The sequence below is a fragment of the Nomascus leucogenys genome, unplaced genomic scaffold, assembly GCF_006542625.1.
Source record: "Nomascus leucogenys isolate Asia unplaced genomic scaffold, Asia_NLE_v1 000437F_82043_qpd_obj, whole genome shotgun sequence".
Classification (NCBI taxonomy): Eukaryota; Metazoa; Chordata; class Mammalia; order Primates; family Hylobatidae; genus Nomascus; species Nomascus leucogenys.
Window position 1 is genome coordinate 16,598 of NW_022096968.1, and position 12,372 is coordinate 28,969.

Below are 12,372 nucleotides of genomic sequence, written 5' to 3' on the forward strand. Positions count from 1 at the left end.
TGCAGCGACTTGGGAGCGTCCGGCTCTCTGGCTGCAGAGGGGCTGACCTGGGGGTGGGTACTGTCGGGCAGGCCTGGGCCTGAAGGCTCAGCCTGCCCAGAGGAGACGACACCATCTTGAGGGCGGACGCTGAGGCCACGACGGGTGAGCGATGTGCCCAACTCTGCAGTGTCAGGGGTAGAGCTGGGACTCTGGTTCCAGAGGCGCTGCCCTCGCCAGCCCTGTTCTACACAGGGTTTCGTGAGAAATGCTAACGCCTGGAAACGTTGGGCTGTCACGCCAGTGGAATGGCCACTGCGGGGCCATCTTAAATCTCTTTATCTTAGAGTTAATGACGGTTAATTCTCAAAGTTAAACTAAAAATTAGAAATTCACTTCTAGCTAGGATGCGCAAAAAGGCGGCAGCTCCATGCTACCGCTGGGGTGTCCAAATCGCCGCCACCTGAGCCTGGGCTGTACCGGGAGCCACGCGTATCAGGAGCTACGGGGTCGGGGGAGCTACGGGGTGGGGGCTGCAGGGCTGCTGTTGAGGCGCACACCACAATCCTGCCCGGAGGGCCTTGGCTTCTAGGGAGCCAGGCAGACCAATGCTGGGTGCAGAAAGCCCACCGCCGCCCCTGCTCACCACTAAGGGCTGACGCCATCTGACCCCGCATCCACTCACAGCCTCCTGGTTTCCAGAGACCAGGGTGGGCGAGACTCATCCCTGCCAATATGGGTCCCTTGTCCCCCAGTAATTCTAAGCACACATGTAGAGCTTTAACACGTTACACCCAATGGAAATAGCGCATGGCATGAAAGGCCTTTGGGAGGCTGTATCCTGGGTGCTGTCCTGGCCCGAAGGCACCATCTTACAGCTCAGGGTCCCGCCCGGGAGAGTTCTTTATGCGGAGGCAGAGGCAGCCCAAGGTCGGGCCAGCTTCCTTCCCGCCTGCTCACCCTCCTGCTCCTGACCACCTCAAACAGGTCACTTTTGTGGCTGTCCCTAAAGAAGGCATGAGGAAGAACTGTGCTTTTAGTTAAGGACAAAAATTGAGGGCTGTATAAATGTCTGAAATATTAGCACCTTTTCTGGCAAAATGACAGCATTCAGTTACAATTCATTCAGAGCACAGTTCTATTCATCCATGGGATCAGTGGCAACCATCTTTGCAAGAGAAGACCCTGCTGGTCTTCAGACCCATCCGCCAATGACACGTTTCCTGGCGTCACTCTGCCAGCGTGCGCACCAACGTCCCGGGCACGGCTGTTCCTGAGCTTTGCGCTAGGAATGTTGTCTCCTCTCTGGGTCAGCAGGTGCGGGCTCTCCCCATGCAGTGTCTACTGCCTGCGAGAGGGTCCTGCCCACCAATGCTGACAAGGTGCCTCAAGCCACTCCAAGGCGGTGAGCTCACCTCCACCCAAAACCGGGGTGGGGACTGGGAGGCAGTGACGGGACAATGCATTTGGCTACTCGGCCGGTTTGCAATGCGTTCACTCAAACAACAACAGCAAAAACTATGAAACGATTCTGAAAACCGGGAGCCACCGCGGGAAGGAGACGCTGCCAGACCAGCAGGTGCAGATGGCGGCTCGGCTCCCAGCTTCTGAGGAGCTGGGTCAGACACAGGCCTCAGGGGCCAGGCCGTGGCAAGGACGCCTCCCCACGGCCTCAGAGCCCTGGCAGCCTTCGGGAAAGCACAGGAAGGCCAACGTGTCCTGACAGGTGCGGAGCTGCACGGGGAAGAGTGTGAGGCGGCAGGTGGACGAGCCTGGCATGCAGAGGCACTCGGGACCCCCCGCCAGGGCAGAAGCAGTGAGAAAGCGGAAGCCGATCTCACCCAGCCAAATGCCGAAGAGCAAGCCCGGCCTGCGTGGGCACCTGGGAACACTGAGGGTCGGGGTCCATGGTTCTGGAATGCCACTGGGTGCGTGGGTACCTGGGAACGCTGAGGGTTGGGGTCCACGGATCTTTCTGGAATGCCACTGGGCACGAGGGGCTCTCTGGGGGCCTGTGTGTCCAGCAGTCAGACTTTAAATCCAAGCAGGATGGGGGAGCCCTCCAGGAAGAGGGGTGTTGACCTGAGATCCCCTGGGGCTTCCTGCACCTCCTGCAGGATGAGGCTGGCATGCCTGGCAGGGAGGCTCGGTGTCTTTGCAGAACAGGAAGAAGCTCGTGAGGAGGGCAAGAGACCTGGGCCACCGCCTTCTGGAGGCTCCTCCAACCTCTCCAAAAACTTCCCCTGGACACCAAAGTGCTCTGTCACTTTCAAGGCTCAGCCCTCAGCACTGCCTCTGGCTTCAGGAAAGCCTGTGTCCCCAAGCTCCCTGAGGCCGCATCCTCTGGCTCCCACTCTTGCTCCTAGCTGAGAGGCAAAGTCCACATCTGCCAGTGGAAGTCCCCTGCGGCTTCCAACAGTGAGAACTGCTCTGTGCCAGCAAATCTGCATAAAAAGGCACACAAACATCCACACCCAGGCACACATCTCCACGCGTGAACACACACACGTGCACACACATCCGTGGAACACACAGCCACATGCATAAGCCCTATGCACACACACGTCACACACATTCTCACTCATGCTCACATATGCAACCATGTACGCAAGCACACCTTGTGCACACATATCCACAACTGTGTAATGCACGCCCCATGCACATCTGCACCAGGTCTGCACACACATGGACACCCACGCAACATCCGCACATTCAAACCCAGGCACCCACACACGCATACCTTAAACACATCCACACCCACGTGGACACACTGCATTTGGAGGCCCCGATATTCCCAGAAAGATCCATAACACACAGTCCCCATGGGCCCCTCGTGTGCAAGTCTGATAAGAACATATTTTGCATATTGGAAAAAACCTTTTTTGAAAAAAGATAACAGAATTACTTATTATTCTCAGCTGCTTGCTTTCTTCATGTCATGAAAAGGGCAGGAGAAGGTGCAGTTCGCACACAAGTGCAGGACACACAAATACATGTGCACACACAAAAACACTATGCACACAAGAACACACACTCGTGCACACACAGATGCACATGTGCAGACACACGTGCACACACAGATGCACAGGTGCACACGTGCACAGACACACATATGCACACACACACTCATGCACATGTGCACACACGTTCACACACAGATGCACAACACACACGTGTACACACAGGTATGGTATGCACACTCCGGATGCACACAGAATGCACACACTCATGCCCAGCACACACTGGCACACACAGACACGCAGATGCACCAGAGACTGGGAGGGTGGAGACGCCGCCTTCCCGGCCGGGTTCATCCAGCAAACAGCATGTTCCTTACCTGGGAGGGAACGAGATGTCCAGTTCATACAGTCTGTCCTTAAAGACAGACAACTCCTTGTCAAACTCCAAGAGCTAAAGAAATGAAAGAGCAGAAAATAAAGTCACATTGGTTTTCCTCGCTGGGGCAAGTGTGTCTGTGTGCACCTGGGACACTCGAATGCTCGGTGTGACATTTGCCCTTCCCAGAGCCACCACATCTGCCACCAGAAAGCTCTGTGGTGCCAGCAGGCTCTGGTGTCTGCCTGCCTCTGCTGCAGACAGTGGGACCTGTGCTGCCCGTTACAGGCGTGCTCTGCCCGCCCAGAGACCTTTCTCTGTTGGGGACGCCAGAGAAGCACTCGTGGCCTCGGGCACTGCCGTGGCAGCCCCAGCAGGAGCCCCTCTCGGCCTCTCCTCCCTAGGGCTGGCTCCCCTAGCACAAGGAACACAGCTCCTGTCCTGCCCAGAGTGTCAAGTAACCTGCAGAGTAAGCAATGTCAGCTTTGTGAGAACAGATCAGGGAAAATGGCCCCAAGGTGCACACTGGTGAGATTCTGGCAGCAGCTCGGGGCAAAACTCATTCCCACATGCACGGGAGGCAGCAAATGGCCTTGCCCCCTGAGACTCTTCCAAAAGCCCCAGGCGGCATTGCCTCCCACCCCTGCAGGACTGGCCCGGCCCGGCCGTGTTTCTGAACGGTCACCACACACACCCTCCCACCCCTGCAGGACTGGCCCCGGCCGTGTTCCTGAGCAGTCACCACACACACCCTCCCACCCCTGCAGGACTGGCCCAGCCCAGCCATGTTTCTGAGCGGTCACCACGCACACCCTCTCCGGTGCTATTCATTAGTCATGTCTCCACAGCTGTGCAGGGCATGGCATTGAGCTAGAGCTCCCTCAAAACCACACCATATCCCGGCTCTTCCTGTGACCTCGTCCATCATCCCTGAAACGGGCAATCAGCGGCCTTGTGCACACAGTCATTACCCTGTGCCAGGCTGCTACCTGAGCCACTGGCCCAGGCCTCCTGCCTGGAGCACAGGCATTCACAGCCCTGCTGCCTCCTGCCTCCTAAGAGGGTACAGCTCCAGTTCCCCTTCCAGGGAGCAACTCCCTCCCTCCAGCACCCACAGCCTCTGGGAAGGGCCCCAAGTCAGCTCCTAAGTGGGGTGGGGATGCAGCAGAGGCCTCGGGAGACAGATGCCCCTCCTCAAAGGCAGAGTAGGGGCATGGGCTCTGGACCAATCCTACACATGTGTGTTTATGTGTATGCAGGCATGTGTGTGTTTGCATGCAGGCATGTGTTTATGCATGCACAGGCATGTGTGTGTTTGCATGCAGGCATGTGTTTATGCATGCACGGGCATGTGTGTGTTTGCATGCAGGCACGTGTTTATGCGTGCATGGGCATGTGTGTGTTTGCATGCATGCACGCGTTTATGCCTATGCAGGCATATGTGTGCATGCAGGCATGTGTGTGCATGCAGGTACGTGTTTGTGCATACACAGGCATATGTGTGTTTGCATACAGGCACGTTTATGCGTGTGCAGGCATGTGTGTTTGCATGCAGGCAGGCACGTGTTTATGTGTGCACAGGCATGTGTGTTTGCATGCAGACATGTATGTGCATGCAGGCACATGTTTATGCATACACAGGCATATGTGTGTTTGCATGCAGGCACATGTTTATCTGTGCACAGGCATGTGTGTGTCTGCATGCAGGCATGTGTTTATGTGTATGCAGGTGTGTGTGTTTGCATGCAGGCATGTGTTTACGTGTGTGCAGGCATGTGTGTGTTTGCATGCAGGCATTTACTCAGATACATTCATACACAGGCCTTTAAACACACATCATCTCTAGGTCATTCTGGAGCTTAAGTCTAAGGCTCCCCCACTTCAGAGATGCAGCAGGGTCCCCAGTCCCAGTGTGGGCCCCGCTGGCTTCTCAGGTGTGGAGGTGAGGAGGCAGCAGGGAGGCTGCCAGCCACTAGGTGCCATGCGGTTCTTGGCTCTGCAGGCACCAGCTATGAGCCTAGGAGCCCAGATTTCCCTAAGTCCTGCCCAGGAGCATCTATGAGATCTGCTGAGAGTCGGAAAGGAGTCATTGCCATCCAGTGGCTTTCATCAAAATGCTGATGGCAGGTTCCCTGAATCTCTACGATACAACACATTTTGAGATTTCAGGAAGGCACTGGCAGGAAGGGATCAGATCTCCCCTGCACCACCAAACCCTCTCATTCTTCCCAATATAACTCAGACCTTTCAAGAATCCCAAGTATGGTTTTTAAGTTATTTATTTATTTATCTATTTATTTAATTTATTTATTTATTGAGACAGAGTCTCCCTCTGTCACCCGGGCTGGAGTGCAGTGGTGTGATCTCGGCTCACTGCAACCTCTGCCTCCTGGGCTCAAGTGATTCTCCTGCCTCAGCCTCCCGAGCAGCTGGAATTACAGGCGTGTGCCACCACTCCCGCCAAGTCTTTATTTTTTGTAAAGACGGGGTCTTGCCACATTGCCCTGGCTTGTCTGAGACTCCTGGCCTCAAGCAATCCTCCTGCCTCGGCCCCCGAAGTGTTCTACTGCGCCCAGCCCCAAGTATGTTTTTATATTACCGCCATGCATGAGTCCACAAAAAGCAGCTCGCCTTAGCCTACGTTTTTAAGCTTTACACAAATGTTCTTCTTCCTTCTTCATCCCACCCTGCTCCAGAAGCTCAGCTACTCCTGGTTCTCTGTGGGACCTGCTGGTGGGGCTGCGTCTCTCCATTGTGGGGTACTGTCTTTATGGTGGCCAGCGTTCTGAAGGCTGAGTTGGCTGCTGAGAGAACTCTAAGTGTGTGGGTGGGGTTTTCCACCAGCTCTTTGACTGAATGCCTCCACTTCTCCTGGTGTGTATTTTTGTGGTTGTTCTGGAAACCCATTGCCACTTACATTCTTGTAGGTAATAGGACATTTTTCCCACATTGCTTTAAAAATCTTCTCTTCATGTTCGATGTTCCACTGTTTCACTCTGACGGGTCTGTGTGTGGATTTACTTCTGTTCCTCCTGCTCAGGACTCACCATGCTTCTGAGGTTTATGTCTTGGATAATTCTGGAAGACACCCAGCCATCGACTCTCCAGTGTGCCCCTTGTGACCCTCACGGTGTGAGCGCTGGGATCTTCCCTCCTCTCCCAGCCCCTGATCCTCCTGTCCCATCCTGCCATGTTTCTGTGCTGCATTCTGGGCTGTTCCCCAGGCCTGCCATCCCATTCCTCAATCCCTTCTCCAGCCGTGTCTACTCCAGCACTTAATTCATCCCCGGAGCTTTTAATTTTAATGGTAATACTTCTACAAGTCCTACATTTTTTTAATCTGTTGGGATTTTTTCGTAGTGTGGTACTTACGTTTCTAATTCTGTCATGCTTTTAATAATTTACAATATTATTTTATAATTTGTATCAATTATTCAATGATTTGGCATTATTGAGGGTCTGCCCTGCCTTTGTTGTACCTCTGGAGTCTTGCTATCTGTGGAATGTGTCCCTATGTGGTTCACAGTTTGTGACTATAAGATCGTCTTTGGTGGGTCTTGATTTTTGGGAATTTTTTTAGTTGTTACAATGAATGTGGACCTGCCCTCCAAAGTGACCCACTGGGTCCCTGCACTGCACTGGTCTCCCACAGCTTGGAGTCACCTGGGGTGACTGCTCACGGCTGTTCTCAGCAAGCCTCCTCATGGCACCCCCAGGCTCCGCCCCACCGTGCTGTCCCCAGGCTCCGCCCCACCGTGCTGTCCCCGGGCTCTGCCCCACCGTGCTGTCCCCAGGCTCCGCCCCACCGTGCTGTCCCCAGGCCCCGCCCCACTGTGCTGCTCACCTGCCACCCCCAGAGCTCCATGGCAGGGATGTGTCTGTCTGTCTTGTTAACCCAGAGCAGGGCCTGGCTCAGAGCAGGCACCTAGAGGGTTGTCAAATGAACACACGCCCCCGCAGTGCACCGCGGTGCCTTTCCCATTCCCAGCGTGTGGTCTCCAGACAATCTAGGCATTTGCTTTCTTTCTCACATCAAGTTACTGCCTTGATGACACTCCAGTAAAACTTGAAAAGCTGGAGATGCAAGTTCATAGCACTCTCAGGGGCCTGTGCCACCCAGAGACGGGCATGTGGCACCCAAAGACGCCATGACCTCTGCAGAGCACACCAGGGAGTCGAGGTCGAACCAGACGCGGCACGAAGCCTGGTGGTCCCAACACATCTTTAGTCTAAGAATCCAAAGAGCCTGGCTTTGTGTTTTGCTTTTGCCAAGTGTGTATTTATATTATGCAGATGCAAACTCTCTGAAATCCCCCCTGGAAACGAGATGCTCTCACCAGATGCCAAATTCTTTCTCTGAAAGTGGGTCCCTCTCCCCACACTTATAGTGGAAACACTGCCTGCTGCGTCCCGAGATGCAGGGCGGCGGGCCTGTCTGCCACAGAGTTAGACCTGGGGCTTCTCCTCAAACTCCCCTCAGGAAGACAGTGGACAAAGGACCGCCCAGGAAGGACAGGCCCGGCTGTGCAGATGGAAAACTGAGCGGCCGCCTGCCTTGACCTGGGCTGCAGGAGAGAGGGGCCTGGGCGTCATGAGGAAGCACATGCTGCGCCACAGTCACCTGTAACAGAGATGGGCACAGAGGAAAGGAGAGTCCTCGGCAAAGCTCCCACTCAGGTGAGCCAGAACGACGGCTCTGCTGTGCGGGGCCCTCCGATGCCACATCCTTGATGAAGTCATCCCGGATCGGCATTCCTCCAGCCTTCTGCAGTGACCCCAGAGCTTTCACAGCTGTGGGGGGCACAGTCCTGGACGACACCAAAGTGCAGGGGCACAGATGGCCTCTTGCAGTGAGGGCTCTGCTCACGGCGGGCACACAGCTCTCACGGAGCACTCAGGGAATTCTGGAGCCCAGAAGGACCACCGTCCCTCGCAGGCGTGCGGCAAAGCATCCGACCCTGGCTCTGGCTCCAGCAACCACTAGCACCCCTCAAGCCCTCAGCACCCCGATCCTCGGTGCTGGCCGGCGCCTGCCTGGGCTGCAGCCGGGCCTCTGGCTGTGCCTTCCCACATGGGCCTCTGAGGGCCTGAGGCTGCTGGGGCTGCTCCACCTCCTAGAAGCAGCGGGTGCTGCAGAGGCTGGGCGTGTGCGCAGAGGGAGCGAGCAGCTGGAGCTCTTGGCCGACATGAATTCGTTTCGCTTCAGAGAGCAGAGCCCTCGGCTTCCTGCGCAGTGTGGCTATCGCTCCGGGTGGGTCATCGCTGCCTCTGGCCGCCAGGGTCCACGGCGTGGGGTCTGTGAGCACGGTGCTGCGTGGCTGAGCACTGAAGTCGTGAGGCCGCGGCCCTGAGTATCCCCAGCCTGGTGAATGCACCAGGCACAGTGAGCAAGGGACTGCGCATCAAGGGGCACGTGAACAAGAATAGGGAGAACAGGCCCTGGGGGCTCTGAACGGGGCCGGGGGGCTCTGAGGATGCCAGGGCTACCTCCGTGGGCTGGCGTGGGCATGGGGCTGGGGCTCCTGCAGGGCAAGGGGTCACTGATGCTTACGGCTGGGGCTCCTGCAGGGTGAGGAGGACGCCGGGCCACAGGACACAAGACTATTCACTGTAGCCAGACACCCCTGTGAGCCCCCACCCACCTCCCTTCCCAAGAGCATCGATGTTAGCAGGAATGGGGTGCCCAGGGACACACCCCGACATGGAGCCCCACCTACTGGAACTTCTGATGCTGGGCCCCTCTGGCTACCGCAGCACAGCAGCGAACGAAGCCCCAGGCAGCCCCTAACACCTGTCGGTGCAGGTTCTGGAAGCCGGAAATCCCAGGCTCAGGTGTTTCTGAAGCACTCCAGGCCTGTGCACCCTTCGGAAGTTCCTGAGGCGGAAGTCACGGAGTGTGGCTGCAGCTTCTTGTCTGGGCACAGGCCATGAGGCGCCTCAGGGTATAAGACCCCCGACGCTCCTCTGTACACTCACGGCTGGAGAGACCCTCGCCCAGGACACTGCTGGTCCCTGGGGGGCTCCGAGTGTGTGGACGGGCACGTCCTCACTGCGGCCGGGGCCACACTGACCTGCTGCACACTCAGGGCCTCAGTCAGAAGAATACCATGCACAGTTCTCTGGAAATCAGAGCTCCACCTTCGGGGAGAGAAGTCTCTGCAACTCCTCACCCTAACCGTAAACAAGGTTCAGTATCACTGTTGGCTGAACCAATGATTTGCACTGACAGGGAAACGTGATGGCAGAAAAATGAAAAACCCAGTTTCCAATCCTGCTCAGGAGGAACGGGGTCTGACTCCAAGTGACGAAACCCGACCCTCAAGAGACAGGGCCACTGGACACCATGGGAGAGTCCCACAACCATGGGAGACCCCACGTGGCCCACATCCACGGATAGCAGCTCCCGGCCTCGCGCTCCTCATGGGAGGAGACAAAGGACGGTCTAAGGCTTTTCACCAGCTCTGGGGGTCCTTCCTCAGCCCCTGCCCACAGATAAGACAGTCCAGGACAATAGGAAAACAGCCGAGCTAGGGTCAGCTGGGGACCCACACCCTGGTGCTGTGCTGTGGGGTCAGCCAGGGACCCACATCATCGTACTGGCCCGTGGGATCAGCCGGGGACCCACACCATCGCACTGTGCAGTGGGGTCAGCCAGGGACCCACATCATCGCACTGTGCAGTGGGGTCAGCCGGGGACCCACACCATCGCACTGTGCAGTGGGGTCAGCCGGGGACCCACATCATCGCACTGTGCAGTGGGGTCAGCCGGGGACCCACGACATCACACTGGCCCGTGGGATCAGCCAGGGACCCACATCATCGCACTGTGCAGTGGGGTCAGCCGGGGACCCACGACATCGCACTGTGCAGTGGGGTCAGCCGGGGACCCACATCATCGCACTGTGCAGTGGGGTCAGCCGGGGACCCACGACATCGCACTGGCCTGTGGGGTCAGCCGGGGACCCACATCATCGCACTGTGCAGTGGGGTCAGCCGGGGACCCACGACATCACACTGGCCTGTGGGGTCAGCCAGGGACCCACACCATGGCGCTGGGCTGTGGGGTCAGCCGGGGACCCATGACATCGCACTGGGCTATGGGGCTTGGCTTTCCAGCCTCTTTGCTCTGCTGTGGCCCAGCCCTCAACAGCCACCAAGTCATCCATCCAGGTTGTTTGGCAAGGGTTCTGCACACACACAGTCATGTGTCACGTGACGACGGGGATACGGTCTGAGAAACGCATCCTTAGGTAATTTTGTTGTGGGACATCACAGCGCGTGTACGCTCCATGCCTGGGCTGTATGGTGGGGCCTGTGGCTCCAAAGCTGCAGACCTGCACAGCAGGTCACTGTACTGAACACTGCAGGCGGCAGTAACACAGTGTAAGTACCTGCGCATCTGAACGTATCTAAACATAGACAGGGAACAGTAAAAACATGGTCTAAAGAAGAACAAGGGTGCACCTGCGTGGAGCCCCTGCCAGGGAGCTGGCAGGCTGGAAAGGGCTCAGGGTGAGCTGGTGAGCGGGCAGGGGTGAGCAGGAAGGCCTGGGATCAACTGTGCACTGCAGACTTTAGAAATGCCCAGCTCTGAGAGTAACAGAACGTCAGACTTTATAAATACCGAGCGCTGAGACGCTGAGAGTAACAGAATGTACTGAAATGTATTTTCTCGTAATAAGTTAATCTTAACTTATTGTAACTTTTTTACTTTACAAACTTTAACATTTTTCAACTTTTTCACTTTTGTCAAATAATATTTAGCTTAAAACACATTGTATAGCTGTATAAAATATTCTGTTTATATATTCTATAAACTTTTTGCCTAATCTTTATGTTTAATATTTCAAAATCTGAAAACATTTTTTGATAAAAATGAAGACGACACAGGCATGCCTAGGCCCACACAGGGTCAGGATCATCGACGTTCCTCTCGGCCGCCTCTGCGTCCACGGAAAGACCCTCAGGGGCAATCACCCGCATGGAGCCTCACCTCCTGTGATAACATCGCCTTCTTCTCGGTGGACCTGCCTGAAGGACCTGCCTGAGACTGTTTACAGGTACCTTTTTTTAATTCAGTAGAAGGAGTGCATTACAGTCATGGTAAGAAGTGTGGGGGAGGAAACGCAGACACCAGCAACACAGTTGTTTTTTGTCGCTCTAAAGTACGATGCGCTGGGCATCCCTGCGTGTGCCAGACTCTCCCATGGCTGGCAGCGCAGTGGCTCCTTCACACCAGTGCCACCACACGGTGATGTCACAACGGTTACATCACACAGCGAGAGGAAGCTTTCAGCCCCATCATCAGATTATCGAACCTTAGTCACACATGTGGTCTGTTGACTGAAATGACATTATGTGACATGACTGTATACACACACACACACACACACACACAAGTGCATACAGGTACACACACACATGCACATGCATACACCACACACACAAGTGCACACGTGTACACACACATGCATATACACCACAGGAGTGCACACATGCACATACACACACCACATACACTAGTGCACACACACATACATACACACCACACACACGAGTGCACACGTGTACACACATACATATACCACACATGAGTGCACACATGTACACACATACATACACCACACGAGTGCACACATGTACATGCACACACATGTGTACACACACATTGCCCCCACACACACACACCACACACGCTTTGTTCTTCAATTCCTGACCAGGCCGAGGAATTCCAGGCCAGGCGGATTCTGAGTGTGTTGCCATCTTTACTTCTGAGCTGCAAATCTGACCACCCAATGACGGGGTCCCTACGAGCAGATGCCTCCTTGGGGCCCAGGCAGAGGCGACTCCACACTGGCGTGTGCACAGGTGTGCCTGGACCTATCTCTGAGGGCTGTGTATGCCAGGTACATGTGCCGAACGTTTGTGTCTGGATACGTGTACGGCTGGACTGCAGGGGATGGCTTCACTGTCACCACTGAACACTCCCCAGTCTTCCCCAGTCTTCCTCAGTCTCCAAGAGAGACCTGCAGAGCTGTGTCAGGCCCCTGGAGCCTC

The 12,372-nt window shown here is 55.7% G+C and overlaps 1 pseudogene across 1 annotated transcript in view; it reads right to left on the bottom strand.

Annotated features, from left to right (window-relative positions):
* Positions 1-12,372, bottom strand: part of LOC115834114 — a 66,732-nt pseudogene that overhangs the window by 11,599 nt on the left and 42,761 nt on the right. Inside the window, exon 6 of the transcript XR_004029198.1 lies at positions 3,317-3,390. The product of XR_004029198.1 is annotated as an inositol polyphosphate-5-phosphatase A-like (transcript). The remainder of the gene's footprint in view (positions 1-3,316; positions 3,391-12,372) is intronic.